This window comes from Macaca mulatta, chromosome 3, assembly GCF_049350105.2.
Source record: "Macaca mulatta isolate MMU2019108-1 chromosome 3, T2T-MMU8v2.0, whole genome shotgun sequence".
NCBI classification, from domain to species: Eukaryota; Metazoa; Chordata; class Mammalia; order Primates; family Cercopithecidae; genus Macaca; species Macaca mulatta.
The window spans coordinates 36988945-37005659 of NC_133408.1; the positions used below are offsets into that span (position 1 = coordinate 36988945).

Here is a 16715-nt window from a genome sequence, read left to right on the forward strand (position 1 = left end):
CTCTGCCTCCTGGGCTCAAGTGATCCTCCTGCCTCAGCCTCCCGAGTAGCTGGGATTACAGGTTCATGCCACCACGCCCGGCTAATTTTTTTTTGTATTTTTAGTAGAGACAGGGTTTCATCGTGTTGGCCAGGATGGTCTCGATCTCCTGACCTTGTGATCCACCCACTTCGGCCTCCCAAAGTGCTGGGATTACAGGCATAAGCCACCGTGCCCAGCCCTGCATTTTTTTTTTTTTTTGAGACAGAGTCTTACTCTGTCGCCAGGCTGGAGTGCAATGGTGCGATCTCGGCTCACTGCAAGTGTAATGGTGTGATCTCGGCTCACTGCAAGCTCCGCCTCCTGGGCTCAAGTGATTCTCCTGCCTCAGCCTCCCGAGTAGCTGGGACTACAGGCACCCGCCACCATGTCCTAATTTTTGTATTTTTAGCAGAGATGGGGTTTCACCATGTTGGCCAGGATGGTCTCGATCTCCTGACCTTGTGATCTGCACTTACAGGACGCTGGGTCAAGGAAAAGACAAGATAGAAGCAGAGGCGGAGAAAGATGGTGAGGTGAGTGGGAGAAGAGGGGACGGCGGGACCGGGGCCTTGTGACAGAAAAGGGAACAAGAAGTCAGGGTTTTACGTTGTACCCACAGGTGCAGAGCTGAGAAAAGGAAAGAGAAATGAAGAACGGCAACTCGGAGGAAGGAGATGGTGGGGGTGGCGCAGGCACCGGGTACAGGGTGAGAAAGTGAGAGGGCGGTCCGGCCAGGGGGTGGGGGTGCTGCAACCATCTCAGGTCACGTTCCTTCTCCTGAGAGCTCCCGGGACTGCAGGCAACTTGTTCAAGAATTTGAGTAATTTCCCGGAGGCCGGCTCACCTGTTTCCAACCCACCAGTGATCTTGAAACTTAAAAATACTCAGATTCACACTTTCCGCCTATCCATGCAAGGTAAGATGAGCCAAACACATCTCGAAATGCACCGATTTTTCTTCTTCTAAGGGGGCAGACTCCTGTGGTGTGCCCCCACCCTCTCTTTTAATGCCTCTATTGTGTAAAAATGTCTTTAAATAAATTTGTCAGGCTTGGAGCCTGGGGTGGCCATTTCTTTTCACTCTCTCTACTATAATCCAAGACCAGCAAACGTGAGACCACGTTTTTCCAATGGCTTATGCCTCCCCCACCCCAGCGGTGACGGAAATACGTTCCCCAGCAACAGCGAGAGGACCCTGGGATTCTGCAGGCGCAGACATCCTCTGTACCCTCCCGTCATGTAAGTGCAAGATGACAAATGAGATGCAAACAGGGAAGTCTTTCTTATGTTTGCGCCAAAGGATACAACCCCCAATAATGAAATAAGGCACCCGTCAAAACTGCACCCAGAAACGGTCGATCGGTATGGACGTGAGGCTGTTACGAATGTGTTTCCTTAGCAGCGGAGAGGGGGCGACTGGCTGCTCTCTGATCATTGGTCTCTTCTTCCCTGTATGCAGGGAGCTCTGAAGGAGCCCACTTAGGAAGGCAGGCTTTAAGGTGACAGGACAGTGTTGCAGGTGAGGCTCCACTCGCCAGTCAGTGGCGGCTGGGGGTCACCCCCAAATCTCCGCACCCATGGCTGTTAGAGGGACATTACACAGTGCATGAACTAGAGACACCAAGAGCCTATCATTCTGTTTCACGTTTTAAAGGAGGCCTCTGAGGACCAGCTAACATTTTCAAACCACTTAAGTCAGCGAAGCCCCCAAAAGGCCATAGTCTCCCGTAAGCAAAAGTTACTAAGGGGCTGCCGAGGGTCTTCAAACCCGCAGGACTTAAGAAATTCCCGAAGTGTTTCACCAGGAATTGAGGAATCTACTCGGATCCCTTTCAGGGATCCCAGAGGGAGGGGAACTTCCCCTTTGGGGTCCTCAGTCCTACTGTCTCTTTGGGAAGCTCCTTGCCCCATAATCGCCTGGTTTGTCCTCCAGTGTTTGTGGGCAGGGCCTGGGCCTTGGGTGCCCTGGTGGACACCAGCGAGCCACAGGCTCATTTCTTAGCATTTGCAATCTCAAGAGATCCCAGAGGAACCATCTGGGAGGTGCTTGCGGGGTTGACGTTGGGAAACACGAACCCTTCCCAGACCCAGAGAGGGCCAGGCTGCAAGGCCCCACGTTTTGGAAACAGACCCTGTACACATTTCCTGTCCACCCGGCTGGGGCCACGGGCATCTCAGGCCTCGAGGCACACTCTGTACACTGAACCCCACTCCTCGGCCCCTGGCACCATTCCAGTCAGAAGAAAATAAGACCCAGTGCCACATGACAACGGGAGCATCCTGACCCGTGTGGGTCACCGGGCACGTGTGGAGAGCGTCTGGGAGCTGAATCCACGGAACTCTGTGCAATCCAAGCCACGGCATGAGACGGTCGCCCTAGCACCTGCTGCTGGGATTGCACATCCGGTTTAGGAAATTAGGAGATGCAAAGAGGCGTGCATGAAGCCATGAAAACAAATGGGCATGGACAGGACAAGGGGGCCAGGTGCTGGGGAGAGGGGGTCCCACGGCAGCCGCCCAGGGACAGGGCTTCACCAGTGCTGCACCCGCGGGCCTCAGTCAGGGGACCTGCCCGTTGGGAAACGTACTCACGCGGTGGTGAGCTAGCTGGGTCCTGGGGGTCCCTCGTGTTCCTCTCAAATTCTCTCCTGTTGATTCCCCAGAAAACACCAAGGCTGCGGGAGAGCAGCCACCTCCCCCGGAAGCCCACACCGACGCCCCACTCAGATGCCACCTCTATTTTTAGCAGGGGCAGAAGTCGGGGCTGGGGGGGGGCTGCCTTACTTCCCTCTTTTTTTTTTGTTCTGAGCAGAATCTGTGGGTGACTTTCCACTCATGGGAGCGGGGGAGGCTGGGAGAGCAGAAAGGGACCCATGCCGTGCAGGGCAGGCAGGAATTGCAGGGAACAGGGTGCGTCTGTCATCAGGGCCAGGAGGGCGGTGGGGCGGGGGGACAGGGCGGGAACCCGGCATCGTCAGTCATTGTTCGTACCTCTGCTCTGCTCTCCCCACTGGGCCCCGGGCCACCCCAGACCTCACCCAGGGGACCCCTCTGGCTTCCTCCACAGAGGAGGAAGACTGGCCACTGGCCATCAGGAAGTGCGGAGCCTCGGACATGCCAGGGAACACTCTTCTATGAGCATGCATCCGTGATACATACCCTTTCCTCCTCTGTCTCTCTGAAGTTTGTTAGTGGGTGTGGAGCCCAAAGTACTTTGGACTCCCCCATCTGCTGCCCCTACCCGGGATCCACTTTGAACCCTAACCCCCTCTGACAACCTGTGTCTTGTCTTTGCATGGCAGGCTGCCTGCAGAGCTCTGACCACTTCATTCCCCTGGGAGGCCCTGTGGTATAGATGCCTGGGGGGGCAGATGGACTGGAACATTGTGTCTTCACCAGGGAATGGGGGCAACCAGAGTTGTGGGAATGAATGGAGGCAATGTGTGAACATCGCCCACCCCAGCGTCCTGTGGAGGCAGGTGACCAATTCCTTCCCCAAAGCTGTCAACATCCCCTCCACTCCTATACAAGCAAACACCAGTTTCTCGGCCATTGCTTCCTGGCCCTGTGCAACAGCACCCAAATCTGCTATCAGAGCCGGCTTCCCCCCTATTTCCCAGCCTATACCGATCGCAAGAATACTCGCTGTTCCCCTTTTCTTCCAGAAAATTGAAGTGCAATCAGTGAGCTGCACGGATCTTCAGTACACAATTCAATGAGTTAGGAAGATGCCCACGCAACTAAATTCAATGAGTTAGGAAGACGACCATGCAACTAAGACCTCAATTGTGATACAGAGTACGGTGGCCGCCACTAAGAAGTTCTCCATGGCCCTTTCCATCCCCCTGTGGCCCCAAAGGCAAACGCTCCTGTGATTTCCATCAGCTTTGCCTTTTCTTGAACCTTAGGAGAGTAGAATAATGTGCGGTTCTACTCAGACGTCCCCTCCTTAGGTATCCAGGAAGCTCTGGGCACCGCAGCTGCGTACTCTGCGCGATGCTTAATTTTCTTTGTCAACTTGACTGGGCTAAGGGATGCCCAGATAGCTGGTAAAACATTTCTGAGTGTGTTGGTGAGGCTGTTTCTCAGCCTTTGAATCAGTGGACTGAATCAAGAAGACCCATCCTCCCCAGTGTGGGCGGGTGTCATCCAATCTGCCGAGGACCCCTGAGAGAACAGAAAGTCGGAGGAAGGAAGAATTTGCCCTCTTGACCTGGGGCATCCATCTTCTTTAGGGTCTGGATCCTTTCACGCAGCGTTGTGAGGCCGGTGTCAGTCTCGCGTTCCTGTTTGTCACTGGGCAGTGTCCCATCGATGCATGTCCCACATTTTCTTGACTTGTGTTATCTTTCGCTGGACATGTGGGTTGTTTTCTGTTTGACTGGGACCTTCCCGTACAGATCTTCATGTGGACGTGTTGTCATTTTTTTGAGTAAACACCCTGGAGAAGGACTGTCTGGGGGAGGAAGACATAGTGTCCCCACCCCAGGGCTGCCATGGAGAATTAGGGGAGCAGCAGGGACTGACCCTGATCTCCTCACACCTCTGCTCTCTGATCATTCCAGCACTAGCCTTTCTGGGAAGGCTGGGAAGATCCGTGCAGCTCACTGATTACACCTCAAGTTTTTGGAAGAAAAGAAGGGGAACAGCAAGAATTCTTGCGATGGGTATAGGCTGGGAAATAGGGAGGAAGCCGGCTAAGATAGTAGATTTGGGTGCTGTTGCACAGGGCCGGGACGCAAGGACTGAGAAACCGGTGTTCACTTGCGTAGGAGCGGAGGGGATGTTGACCTCATCCTTCCCGGCTTAGGCAGGAGAGACAGTGATGATGATATCGGGAGGCTGAAACCCACCAAAGAGTCGGAAGAAAGCTGATTCAATATGGAGTTGGCAATTTCGGGGGGGAAAAGATGTCAGCACCTTCATAGGTGGGGCCAGACCCCTTGGAGGTAAAAGTCCCTTCCAACTTTGGATTCTGGAACACACCCCATTGGAGAGACCAAAACATGGCTAGTGGAATTCAGGCTTGATTCCCATTTCCCCGTGAGAGGGTGAGAAGGTTCCTACTGGGCTGCTCCAGGGAGCACAGCAAGGATCACCGGCGCCATGGGCAGAAGGAGCTGAGTCCCCCCACGGGCAACACGGAGAAGAGGGGTCACCTGAGGCCACAGAGGAAAGGGACTCCTCGGAGGAGGTGGCAGTAACTAAGTCACACACAAAAAGGAAGTGGCATCTGAGAGCTTCCGGTATGCACGCCAAGGGAGGTGGGAGCCTGAGCTTGTGGGTGAGGGGTGATTTTTTCTAGCATGGCAAGAAACAGAAAATACAAAACAGGTGGTTCTGCCAATAAGTCTGCCCCAGAGGAACCTGGTGACCCTGGAGATGAGGCCGACCTGATATGGACTTAGGGGTTTTGAGGTTTGAGCCCCAGCCTGGACTCTTGAGCCTTAACAAGGGGGCTGGGAGGCAGCCCTCTTTCCTTTTTTTTTTTTTTTTTTTTTTTTTGGAGACAGAGTCTCACTTTGTTGCCCAGGCTGGAGTGCAGTGGTACAATCTTGGCTCACTGCAACCTCTGCCTCCTGGGTTCAAGCAATTTCTCCCACCTCAGCCTCCTGAGTAGCTGAGATGACAGGTGTGCACCACCACGCTCAGCTAATTTTTGTATTTTTAGTAGAGATGGGGTTTCACCATGTTGGCCAGGCTGGTCTCAAACTCCCAACCTCAGGTGATCCACCCGCCTCAGCCTCCCAAAGTGCTGGGATAACAGGCGTGAGCCATCGCGCCTGGCCAGGAGCCCTCTTTCCTAATGCTGCTTCTCCAGTGGAGCCAGGTCTGTCCTTCCGAGGACCCCAAAGCAGTTCAGACCTAGGCCTGTCCAAGCACTCAGGATCCCACCTCCTCCCTGGCACTATTTGTTTTCTTTATCTCCGCCTTGAAGCTGTAGTTCCAAACAGGCAGGCCCTTCACTGCTGATTCAGCTGCCTGAGCCAACACTCATAAAATCCTATTTCAAAAAGGTCCAGTGATTTTATTTTCTGATCATAAATATGAAATTTAATTAGCAGCCTGCTGCTAATGAAGTCGCCGTGGAAGTCAGCCTGGAGAGGCGGAGGGAACGTGAACACCTGCAGGTTAACCCACTGCCCGGTTAACCCTTCCTCTCCTGCTGCCCCTCACTGGGCCCTTTCTAGGGCCACATGGGCCCCGCTGCAGAGGGGCAGCCTCTGGCCTGGAAGGACAAGGAGGGGCTGCTCGTTCAGGCAGAGTTGGATGTGGCTCAGATGTCCCCTCCTTGGGTCTCCAGGAAGCTCTGGGCACAGCAGCTGCGCACTCCATGTGATGGTTAATTTTATGTGTCCACCTGACTGGGCTAAGGGATGTCCAGAGAGCTGGTAAAACATCTGGGTGTGGCAGTGAGGATGCTTCTGGAGGAGCTCAGCATTTGAATCAGTACACTGAGTTAAGAAGATCCGCCCTCCCCAGTGTGAGTGGGCGCCATCCAATCTGTCAAGGACCCTGATAGAACCGCCAGTCCCAGGAAGGAAAAATTCTCCTCTTGAGCTGGGACATCCATCTTCTCCTGCCCTCTGACACTGGAGCTCTTGGTTCTGGGCCTTCGAACTCTGGGACTTACACCATGGACTCCCTTGTTTTCGGACCTTCAAACTCGGACTTTTTTTTTTTCTCTCCTTTTTCTCTCCTTTTTTTCTCTCCTTTTTTTTCTCTCCTTTTTTTCTCCTTTATCACTATCATATAGTGATATGATATAATGGACTCTGGGGATTCGGGGGAGGAGGGTGGCAGGGGGTGAGGGATACAAGGTTACACATTGGGTAGGGTATATGCTGCTCAGGTGACAGGTGCACCAAAATCTCAAAATTTCCTACTATAGAATTCGTCCATGTAACTAAAAACAACTAGTATCCCAAACGTGATAGAAAATTTTAAAAAATCTTTAAAAAACCCAAACAAGTTAAATATTTAAAAATCAAATAATATTTCATACAAGTTTTTATCGGTGTACTTGAAGTCTTCTTTGGGGACAGGATGCCCAGTGAATCTGACCCTCCACATATCCCACCTCATGGCCAACCTTGTGTAACACCCACTTCCTAATAAATTCAGATCAGTCGTGAGCAGTATGGAAAGGAACAGGTTACTAGTCACGGTGGGAGTATTTCATGGTTATAAAATGGGACAGGCATTTGAAACACCTGTTGGCAGGCATTGCCTGACAGCTAGCTCAGGACAGACCCTGAAGGAAGATGTAATAAATCCATGTGGTAAGCCCTGCCAACACTGCGGCATCTCATCTGATCCGCTTTGTTGTTGGTGGTTTTTTTTTTGAGATGGAGTCTCGCCCTGTTGCCCAGCCTGGAGTGCAGTGGCACAATCTTGGTCCACTGCAACCTCTGCCTCCCAGGTTCACGTGATTCTCATGCCTCAGCCTCCTGAGCAGCTGGGATTACAGGCACCCACCACCATGCCTGGCTGATTTTTAAAGAACTGAACACTTCAATGAAAATAAAGAGGTGATCGGGGTGGATTAAAGATGATACAATTCTATGCCGTCGATAACAGACACACTTTAAATATAAAGACATAGAGAAGGTAACAGTAAAAAGATGGAAACGCTATTCATAAAAACTGAAATGGCAAAAGATATTAATATCAGAAGAGTAGATTTCAGGAAGAGGTGTATTTCTAGGGATAAAGAGGGACATTTCATAATGAAAATAGAGTCAATTCATCAAGAAGATACAACACTCTTAAATGTGTATGCACCAATTCTAAAGCTTCAAAACATGTGAGGCCAAAAGAAATAAAACTGAAAGGGGACTTGGACAAAATCCACAATGATGGTTGTTGATTTCAACAGTCCTTTTTTCACTAATTGTTGGAGCCAATAGATAAAAACGAAGGCTACAGAAGATTTGAATAATACTATCAACCAACCTGACCTAATTGATGTTTATAAAACACTACAGTTAACAGCTGCAGAATACATACTCTTCTTTTTTTTGGAGACTGAGTGTCGCACTGTCACCCGGGCTGGAGTGCAGTGGCACGATCTCAGCTCACTGCAACCTCCGCCTTCCGGGTTCAAGTGATTCTCGTGTTTCAGCCTCCCAAGTAGCTGGGATTACAGGTGCCCGCCACCACACCCAGCTAATTTTTTGTATTTTTAGTAGAGACAGGGTTTCACCATGTTGGCCAGGCTGGTCTCGAACTCCTGACCTCATGATTCGCCCGCCTCGGCCTCCCAAAGTCCTGGGATTACAGGTGCGAGCTACTGCACTCAGCCATACATACTCCTTTCAAGTGTATGTGGAACATTCACCAAGATCTTTTATCAGTCTATAAAACAAGTCACAACTTTAAAAGGACTAAAATTATATAGAATGTGTTCTCTGTCACAATGGAACTAAAGTAGAAACTTACGATAAAAAGGAACCTAGAAATTTTCTAGACGTTTGGAAATGAAATGGCACAGTCCTAAATAACCCATTGATTAAAGAAGAAACCAAAAGAAACATTTGAAGATGTTCTGAACTGAATGGAAATAAAAACAAAACATCAAAATGTGTGGAATGCTGCTAAAGCAATGCTTAGGAGGGATGTTATAACTTTAAATGATCATATCAGAAAAGAAGAATAATTTAAAATTAATGTTCTAAGTTTCTGCATTAAGAAGCCAGGCTGGGAGTGGTGGTTCATGCCTGTAATCTCAGCACCTTGGGAGGCTGAGGCAGGAGGATCACTTGATGCCAGGAGTTCAAGATCAAAAAATCAACCAGTGTAAATCTGTGAGATTTACACTGTGAGACCTCATTGCTATAAAAATAAAAATAAAAAATTAGCCAGGCATGGTGGTGTGCACCTGTGGGCCCAGGTACTTCAGAGAATGAGGTGGGAGGATCACTTGAGTCCAGGAGCTTGAGGCTGGAGTGAGCTATGATTGCACCACTGCAATCCAGCCTGGGTGACAGTGAGACCTTGTCTCAAAACAAAACAAAACAAAATAACAACAATGACAACAACAAAACCCCCAGAACAACAACAACAACAACAAAAAAAAAAAAAAAAAAAAAAAAGAAAGAAAGAAGAGGAAAGAAGATAATGAAAATAAAGATAAGAACAGAAAAATAAAGCTTAAAAACAGTCTAGAAAACCAAAAGCTGGGTCTTTAAAAAGAGCAACGAAATGGATAAACCTTTAGTTATACACTAACAAAAAAAGAGAAAAAACAAAATGACCAATATCAGAAATGAAAGAGGAGCTATCACTACCAATGCAACAGACATTAAAAATATATTAGGAATATTATTTTTAAAACATTATGCCCACAATTCTATAATATAAATGATAAGAACATAAATTACTCGAAAGATATACATTCCTAAAATTGACTTAAGAAGAAATAGACAGTCTGAATTAGACCTATATCTATTGGAAAAGTTGAAGTCATCATCAGAAACTCTCCCACAAAGAAAATTCCAGACTCATACAGCCTCACTGGTGAATTCTGTCAAACATTTAAGGAAGAAATAACACCAATCTTACATAAACACTTTCAGAAAACAGAGGAAGAAGCAACACTTCCCACCTCATTTTATGTGGCCAATATTATGCTGATTCCAGAATCAGACAAAAGCATTACAGGAATAGAAAACTAGGCACGAGCATCCTTCATGAACATAGATACAAAAATCCTTAATGGAATTAGCAACAACTTCAAAAATATATAGAGAGGATAACACATCATGAACAAGTGAGGTTTATTCCAGGAATGCTAGTCCATTCAACATTCAAAAATCAACCAATGTGGCTGGGTGTGGTGGCTCACGCCTATAATCCCAGTACTTTGGGAGGCAGAGATGGGTGGATCACGAGGTCAGGAGTTCAAGATCAGCCTGACCAACATGGTGAAACCCCGTCTCTACTAAAAATACAAAAATTAGCCAGGTGTGGTGGTGTGTGCCTGTAATCCCAGTTACTCAGGGGGCTAAGGCAGGAGAATTGCTTGAACCCGGGAGGCAGAGGTTGCAGTGAGCCGAGATTGTGCCACTGCACTTCAGCCTGGGTGACAGGGTGAGACTGCATCTCAAAGAAAAAAAAAATCAACGAATGTAAATCACCATATTAAGAGAATAAAGAAGGGAAAAATCATCTGATTACTTCAATCTATGCAGAACAGTCACTGGGCAAATTTCAGCATCCATTTATATTAAAAACTCCTCCAAATTAGAAGAGGCTGTTCCCCAAAGACTGGGACCAAAGCAAGGATATTCATACTGAACACTTCTATTCAACATTGTGCTGAAGTTTCTAGTTAATCCAACGAGACAGAAAATAAAAGGGACGGCCGGGCACAGTGGCTTACGCCTGTAATCCCAGCACTTTGGGAGGCTGAGGCGGGTGGATCACGAGGTCAGGAGATTGAGACTATCCTGGCTAACACGGTGAAACCCCGTCTCTACTGAAAATACAAAAAATATTAGCCGGGCGTAGTGGCGGGCGCCTGTAGTCCCAGCTACTCGGGAGGCTGAGGCAGGAGAATGGCGTGAACCCGGGAGACGGAGCTTGCAGTGAGCTGAGATCCGGCCACTGCACTCCAACCTGGGTGACAGAGCAAGACTCCGTCTCAAAAAAAAAAAAAAAAAAAAAAAAAGGGACGAAGACTGGAAAGGAAGAGGTAAAGCTGCCATTATTTGCAGAAAACATGATTGTCTGAAAGAAATCCAAAGTAATCTACAGAAAAATCTGCTAGAATTGGCCGGGCGCGGTGGCTCAAGCCTGTAATCCCAGCACTTTGGGAGGCCGAGACGGGCGGATCACGAGGTCAGGAGATCGAGACCATCCTGGCTAACACGGTGAAACCCCATCTCTACTAAAAAAATACAAAAAACTAGCCGGGCGAGGTGGCGGGCGCCTGTAGTCCCAGCTACTCCGGAGGCTGAGGCAGGAGAATGGCGTAAACCCGGGAGGCGGAGCTTGCAGTGAGCTGAGATCCGGCCACCGTACTCCAGCCTGGGCAACACAGCGAGACTTTGTCTCAAAAAAAAAAAAAAAAAAAAGAAAAAAAAAAGAAAAATCTGCTAGAATTAATAATAATCAATGAACATCGATTAATAATTATCTGCTACATTAGCAAAGTCACAGAAGGTCAATATACGAAAATCAAAAACCCTAATACCCAGAAACATAACACACTTAGGATTTAAGATAAGGAAAGCTTTGTAAAGTGTCTGAACCGAAAACTACAAAGCATTGCTAAGAAAAATTAAGGAAGCCCTAAGTCGAACAGAGAGATATATCATGTTCATTGACTGGAAGATTCTTTAATATTGGTTTTTGGTGTTTTTATTTTATTTTATTTTTTTTCTGAGACAGGGTTTTGCAGTGTTGCCCAGGCTGGAGTGAAGTGGTGCAATTATAGTTCACTACAGCCTCAAATTCTTGGCTCAAGTGATATTCCTGCCTCGGCCTCCCAAGTAGCTGGGAATACAGGCACATATCACCACATTCAGCTAATTTTTGTATATTTTTGTACAGACAGGGTTTCACCATGTTGACCAGGCTGAGCTCAGGCAATCCTCCTGCCTCAACCTCTCAAAAAGTGCTAGGATTACAGTCATAAGCCACCATGCCTGGCCTGGAACTCTCATCCATATCTGGTGGGGGTGTAAAATAGGACAACCACTTTAGAAAATGGTTTAACATATACCTATTCTGATGACTTAGCAAATACCTAAGGATCTAGGACCCAGGGCCCTATGTATTTACTCAAGGAATACGAAAATACGTCCACACAAAGATTTGTATGTGGGTAGACTGATAACAACTCCATTCACAATAGCCTCGAGTTGAAAACCACCCCAGTTACCCAACAGGAGGAAGGATAAACCAGTTGTGGTAATAAAAACAAAATAAAATAAACAGGAAAGAGACATGCAACAACATGGGAGATTCCAAAGACATGAAGAGTGAAAGAAGTCAGACACAAACAGGTACATACGGTATGATTCCAGGTATGTGAAGCCCCCGGACAGACAAAGCTACCCAAAGTGAGAGAAACCAGAACGGTGATTATCCCAACAGCTTCTGGTGGGGAGGATGGAAACTGAGCAGGAGGGGCACGAGGAGCCTCTTGAGAGCACTGAAGATGTTCTGTATCTTGAAGGATTATGGGTTACGTTTATCAAAAATGGTTAACCTGTCTACCGTGCACTTAAGATTTGTGCATTTCTTTTTTTTTTTTTTTTTTTTTTTTTTGTTGAGATGGAGTCTCGCTCTGTCGCCCAGGCTGGAGTGCAGTGGCCAGATCTCAGCTCACTGCAAGCTCCGCCTCCCGGGTTTAGGCCATTCTCCTGCCTCAGCCTCCCAAGTAGCTGGGACTACAGGCGTCCGCCACCTCGGCCAGCTAGTTTTTTGTATTTTTTTTTAAGTAGAGATGGGGTTTCACTGTGTTAGCCAGGATGGTCTCGATCTCCTGACCTCATGATCTGCCCACCTCGGCCTCCCAAAGTGCTGGGATTACAGGCTTGAGCCACTGCGCCCGGCCAGATTTGTGCATTTCATGGCATACAAATTATATCCCAATTTAGAAAAAAATGAGAATGGATTTGAAGTGATCCCTCCAATACAATATTGTGCTTACATACCCCTGAAATCTTTTATTTTATTTTTAATTTTAATTTTTTATGTCCATGGGTTTTTGGGGGTACAGGTGGTATTGGGTTACATGAGTAAGTTCTTTAGTGGTGATTTGTGAGATTTTGGTGCACCCATCACCCAAGCAGTATACACTGAACCCAATATGTTACCCTTTATCCCTCTCCTCCTCCCACCTTTTCCCCACTAAGTCCCCAGAATCCACTGTGTCCATTTGCAAAAATCCACTTGCATCCTCTTAGCTTAACTCCCAGAACATATGATGTTTGGTTTTCCATTCCTGAGTTACTTCACGTAGAATAATAGTCTCCAATCTCATCCAGGGCCCTGCGAATGCCATTAATTCATATCTTTTTATGGCTGAGTAGTATTCCATCATATATATATACACACACACATATACACAAACCACAGATTTTTATCCACTTGTTGACTGATGGACATTTGGGCTGGTTCCATATTTTTGCAATTTCGAATTGTGCTGCTATACACATGCACACACTCTTGAAATCTGAAATCATAGCTCGGTGGGTTGGGGAGGGGGTAGAATTCCAGCAGATGCTCTGGGAATAAACCAGGTCCCACTGGGCCCTTGGTATTGTTTGCGCCTGTGATCCCCATGCACACGGGTGATGGGGGATGGCTAAGTTAGACAACATCTGTGTCTGTTTCCTAGAGCTGCAGTAAAAAATTAACACAAAATGAGCAGCTTAAAACAATGGAAATGTATTCTCTCACAGTTCTGGAGGCCAGAAGTTCAAAATCAGGGTGTCGGCCAGATGGGCTCCTTCTGGAAGCTCAGAGGGAGAGTCTGTTCCAAGCCTCTTTCCCGGATTCTAGTGATTTCTGATGATCCCTGGCATTTCTTGACTTGTAGATACCTCACTCCAGTCTCTGCCTCTGTTGTCACACGGCTTTCCCTGTGCATCTCTGCACGGCCTCTCTTCTTTTTATTTCTTTTTTTTTTTGAGACAGAGTCTCGCTCTGTCACCCAGGCTGGAGTGCAGTGGCCGTATCTCAGCTCACTGCAAGCACTGCCCCCCGGGTTCACGCCATTCTCCTGCCTCAGCCTCCCGAGTAGCTGGGACTTCAGGCGGCCGCCAACACACCCAGATAACTTTTTGTATTTTCAGTAGAGACGGGGTTTCACCATGTTAGACAGGATGGTCTCGATCTCCTGACCTCGTGATCTGCCCGCCTCGGCCTCCCAAAGTGCTGGGATTACAGGCATGAGCCACCGGGCCCGGCCAAGGTCCTTATATTTTAAAAAATCTTGTCCCATCAAACTCTGCTTTCAGGAATGGCACAAAGAGCTGACACACACGGTGAGCAGCTGCCTTCTCCAGGTGGAACGCATCCACACCTCACCTGGGATGCAGGCGTTCCTGTTCACAGTCAGGCCCTGAGCCCTGGATTCCTGCCCAAGGTCACATAGCAGGGACTGGCCCAGCCCCGTTCACTCACGCATGTCTGACCCCGAGGCAGGGCTGGTGGCCTCTAAATCCTCCTGCTAGGGTTTCAGTGCCTGGCTGTGTTGAAGGTGTCACCTTTTCTATGAACACCTGTTCCGAACAGTGGAAATCGCTATTTCTAATAGAGGGGTTGCGAGCTCCAGGGATCTGTGTGTGTGTGTTGCGGAGAGTGGAGTAGATCGTTTCCAGAAAACGAGGTCTCAATACGTAGCGCCGTTTACAGATGAGAAAAGATGCTTTTAGAAGCTTGAACTGGAATGGGCTGTACATAGGACTGCCTTGCCAGACAGCGGCTTAGAAGTCTTAAAAAACGTTTAAAGATGCCCCATTAAAAGCGTTTGGTTATCTGTTGGTAACGGTGCTGGTCTGTTCAGCCTGTCTTAACAAAATACCACAGACTGGGTGGCCAAAGCAACAGAAATTCACTTTCTCACAGTGCCAGACACTGGAAGTCTGAGATCAAGGTGCCAGGAGGGTTGGTTTCTGGTGAGGCCCTTCTCGCTGCCTTGTAGGTGGCCACCTCCTGGCTGTGTCCTCAAATGGCCTTTACTTCCATGCATGTGAACCTGGTGTCTCTTCTTCCTCTTACAAGGACCCCAGTGCTGTGGGATTAGGCTCCCACCCTTATGATCTTATTTAAAATTGCCTCCTTAAGATTCCTCAAATAAATAAAAATTGAACTACCACTTGACGCAGCAATCCCACAAGTAGGTGTCTACACAAAGGAAAACGAATCGTTCTACCAAAAGACACCCATGCCCTTATGTTCATGGCAGTGCTAGTCACAAAGCAAAGACATAGAATCAACCTATGTGCCCATCAACGGTGGACTAGATATAGAAAATGTGGCATATATATACCATGGATTACTATACAGCCATAAAAAGGAACAAAATCATGTCCATTGCAGCAACATGGATGCAGTTGGAGGCCATAATCCTAAGTGAATTAACAGAGGAATAGAAAACCAAATACCGCAATTTCTCACTTATAAGTGGGAGCTAAATGAGAACACATGGACATACAGATGGGAACAACACACACTGGGGTCTCCAAAATCAAGGAGTGAAGGAAAAGGGCAAGGGTTGAAAAACTACTGATTGATATGGTTTGGCTCTGTGTCCCCACCCAAATCTCACCTTGAATTGTAATAATCCCCATGTGTCAAGGGCGGGACCAGGGGGAGGTAACTGAATTACAGGGGCAGTTTCTACCATGCTGTTCTCATGACAGTGAGTTCTCATGAGATCTGATGGTTTATAAGCATCTGGCATTTCCCCTGTTTGCACCCATTCTCTCTCCTGCCGCCTTGTGAAGAGGTGCCTTCTGCCATGACTGTAAGTTTCCTGAGGCCTCCCCAGCCATTTGACCTGTGAGTCAATTAAACCTCTTTTCTTTATAAAGTACCAGTCTCTGGTATTTCTTCCTAGCAGCATGAGAACAGACTAATACAACTACCTATTCGATGTTCACTATTTGGGTGATGGGTTCAATAGAATTCCAAACCTGAGCATTGCACAATATCCCCATATCATAAGCCTGCACATATATCCCCCTGAATCTAAAATTTCCAAAAAGAGAAACAATAATTAAAAGAAAAACAATCGCTCCCCACTTAAAGGCCCCATCTCCAAAGACAATCACACTGGGAGTTAGGGTTTCAACACGTGAATTTGGGGGACACCATTCAGCCCATCACAGTAACCAAGCCTGCTGTCCCTCCCTGTCCTGATGGAATGTGTGAATCAAAGTGGACTTTTTTAAGAAAGGAGACTTGACCTGACAACACCCAAATGAACAGTCCTTTAAGACAGTGTTTCCGACAGTTTGACAATCGCTCCTCACGTTTTCTGGAATGTCCTCCTCTGAACTGCTGTAATTCTAAAGCTTGAGGAACAGTAGTAGAGGGTGAGAATCCACATTCTTCCCTGCACAGTGACACTGTCGCTGGGATAGGCACAGAGATCAAAGAGTGGCCACATCGAATGACCTCACATTTCCCAGCCCCTGCACACGCATTCATGCTGTTCCATGCACCGGGAATGCCGTTCCCATCATGTCCATTTACACAGTACATCCCCTGGGGCTCTGGGCCACTGTTGCCCGAACTCCATGGCAGCTCCATGTCTCCTTCCTCCACCCCTCCCAAGCTGTGACTTTCAGACTGGCACTTGTGGGTTTCTGCTTTTTGGCTTCCTTTGCTTGGCAATTTGCCCTGGAAACCAGCAGACCTGTCTTGTCACCAGGAGGGCCTCAGTCACCAAGGCACTCTGCAGATGTCTGTCTAATCTTGTGGAGGTGATGTTCTAGCCAGCTCCCCCCAACCCCACCCACACCCAAAGCTGCCACTGCCTGGTTTTGTCACAAAGAAAAACAGGGAATAAAGTGACACCAGCAGACCTTCTGCCACTATTCCCAGCTCTGTGCCCGAGGCCTTTCTTTCAAGACTTTTTTTTTTTTTTTTTTTGAGGCAGAGTCTTGTTCTCTTGCCCAGGCTGGAGTGCAGTGGCATGATCTCGGCTCACTGCAACCTCCATCTCCTGGGTTC

General features: G+C 47.9%; 1 protein-coding gene across 9 annotated transcripts in view; it reads right to left on the reverse strand.

Annotated features, from left to right (window-relative positions):
- The window catches only part of CARD11 (caspase recruitment domain family member 11), a 138924-nt gene that overhangs the window by 74119 nt on the left and 48090 nt on the right, over positions 1 to 16715 (reverse strand). For 2 of the 9 annotated variants that reach the window (XM_077995994.1, XM_015133203.3), the window contains exon 1: positions 2609 to 2774. The exons of 4 other annotated variants lie outside the window; for them this stretch is intronic. The gene's annotated coding sequence lies outside the window, so the exon portion shown is untranslated. Of the gene's footprint in view, positions 1 to 2608; positions 2775 to 16715 lie in introns of those variants that run through there. 3 more of the 9 variants (XM_077995995.1, XM_015133204.3, XM_077995997.1) reach the window with 2 other exon arrangements.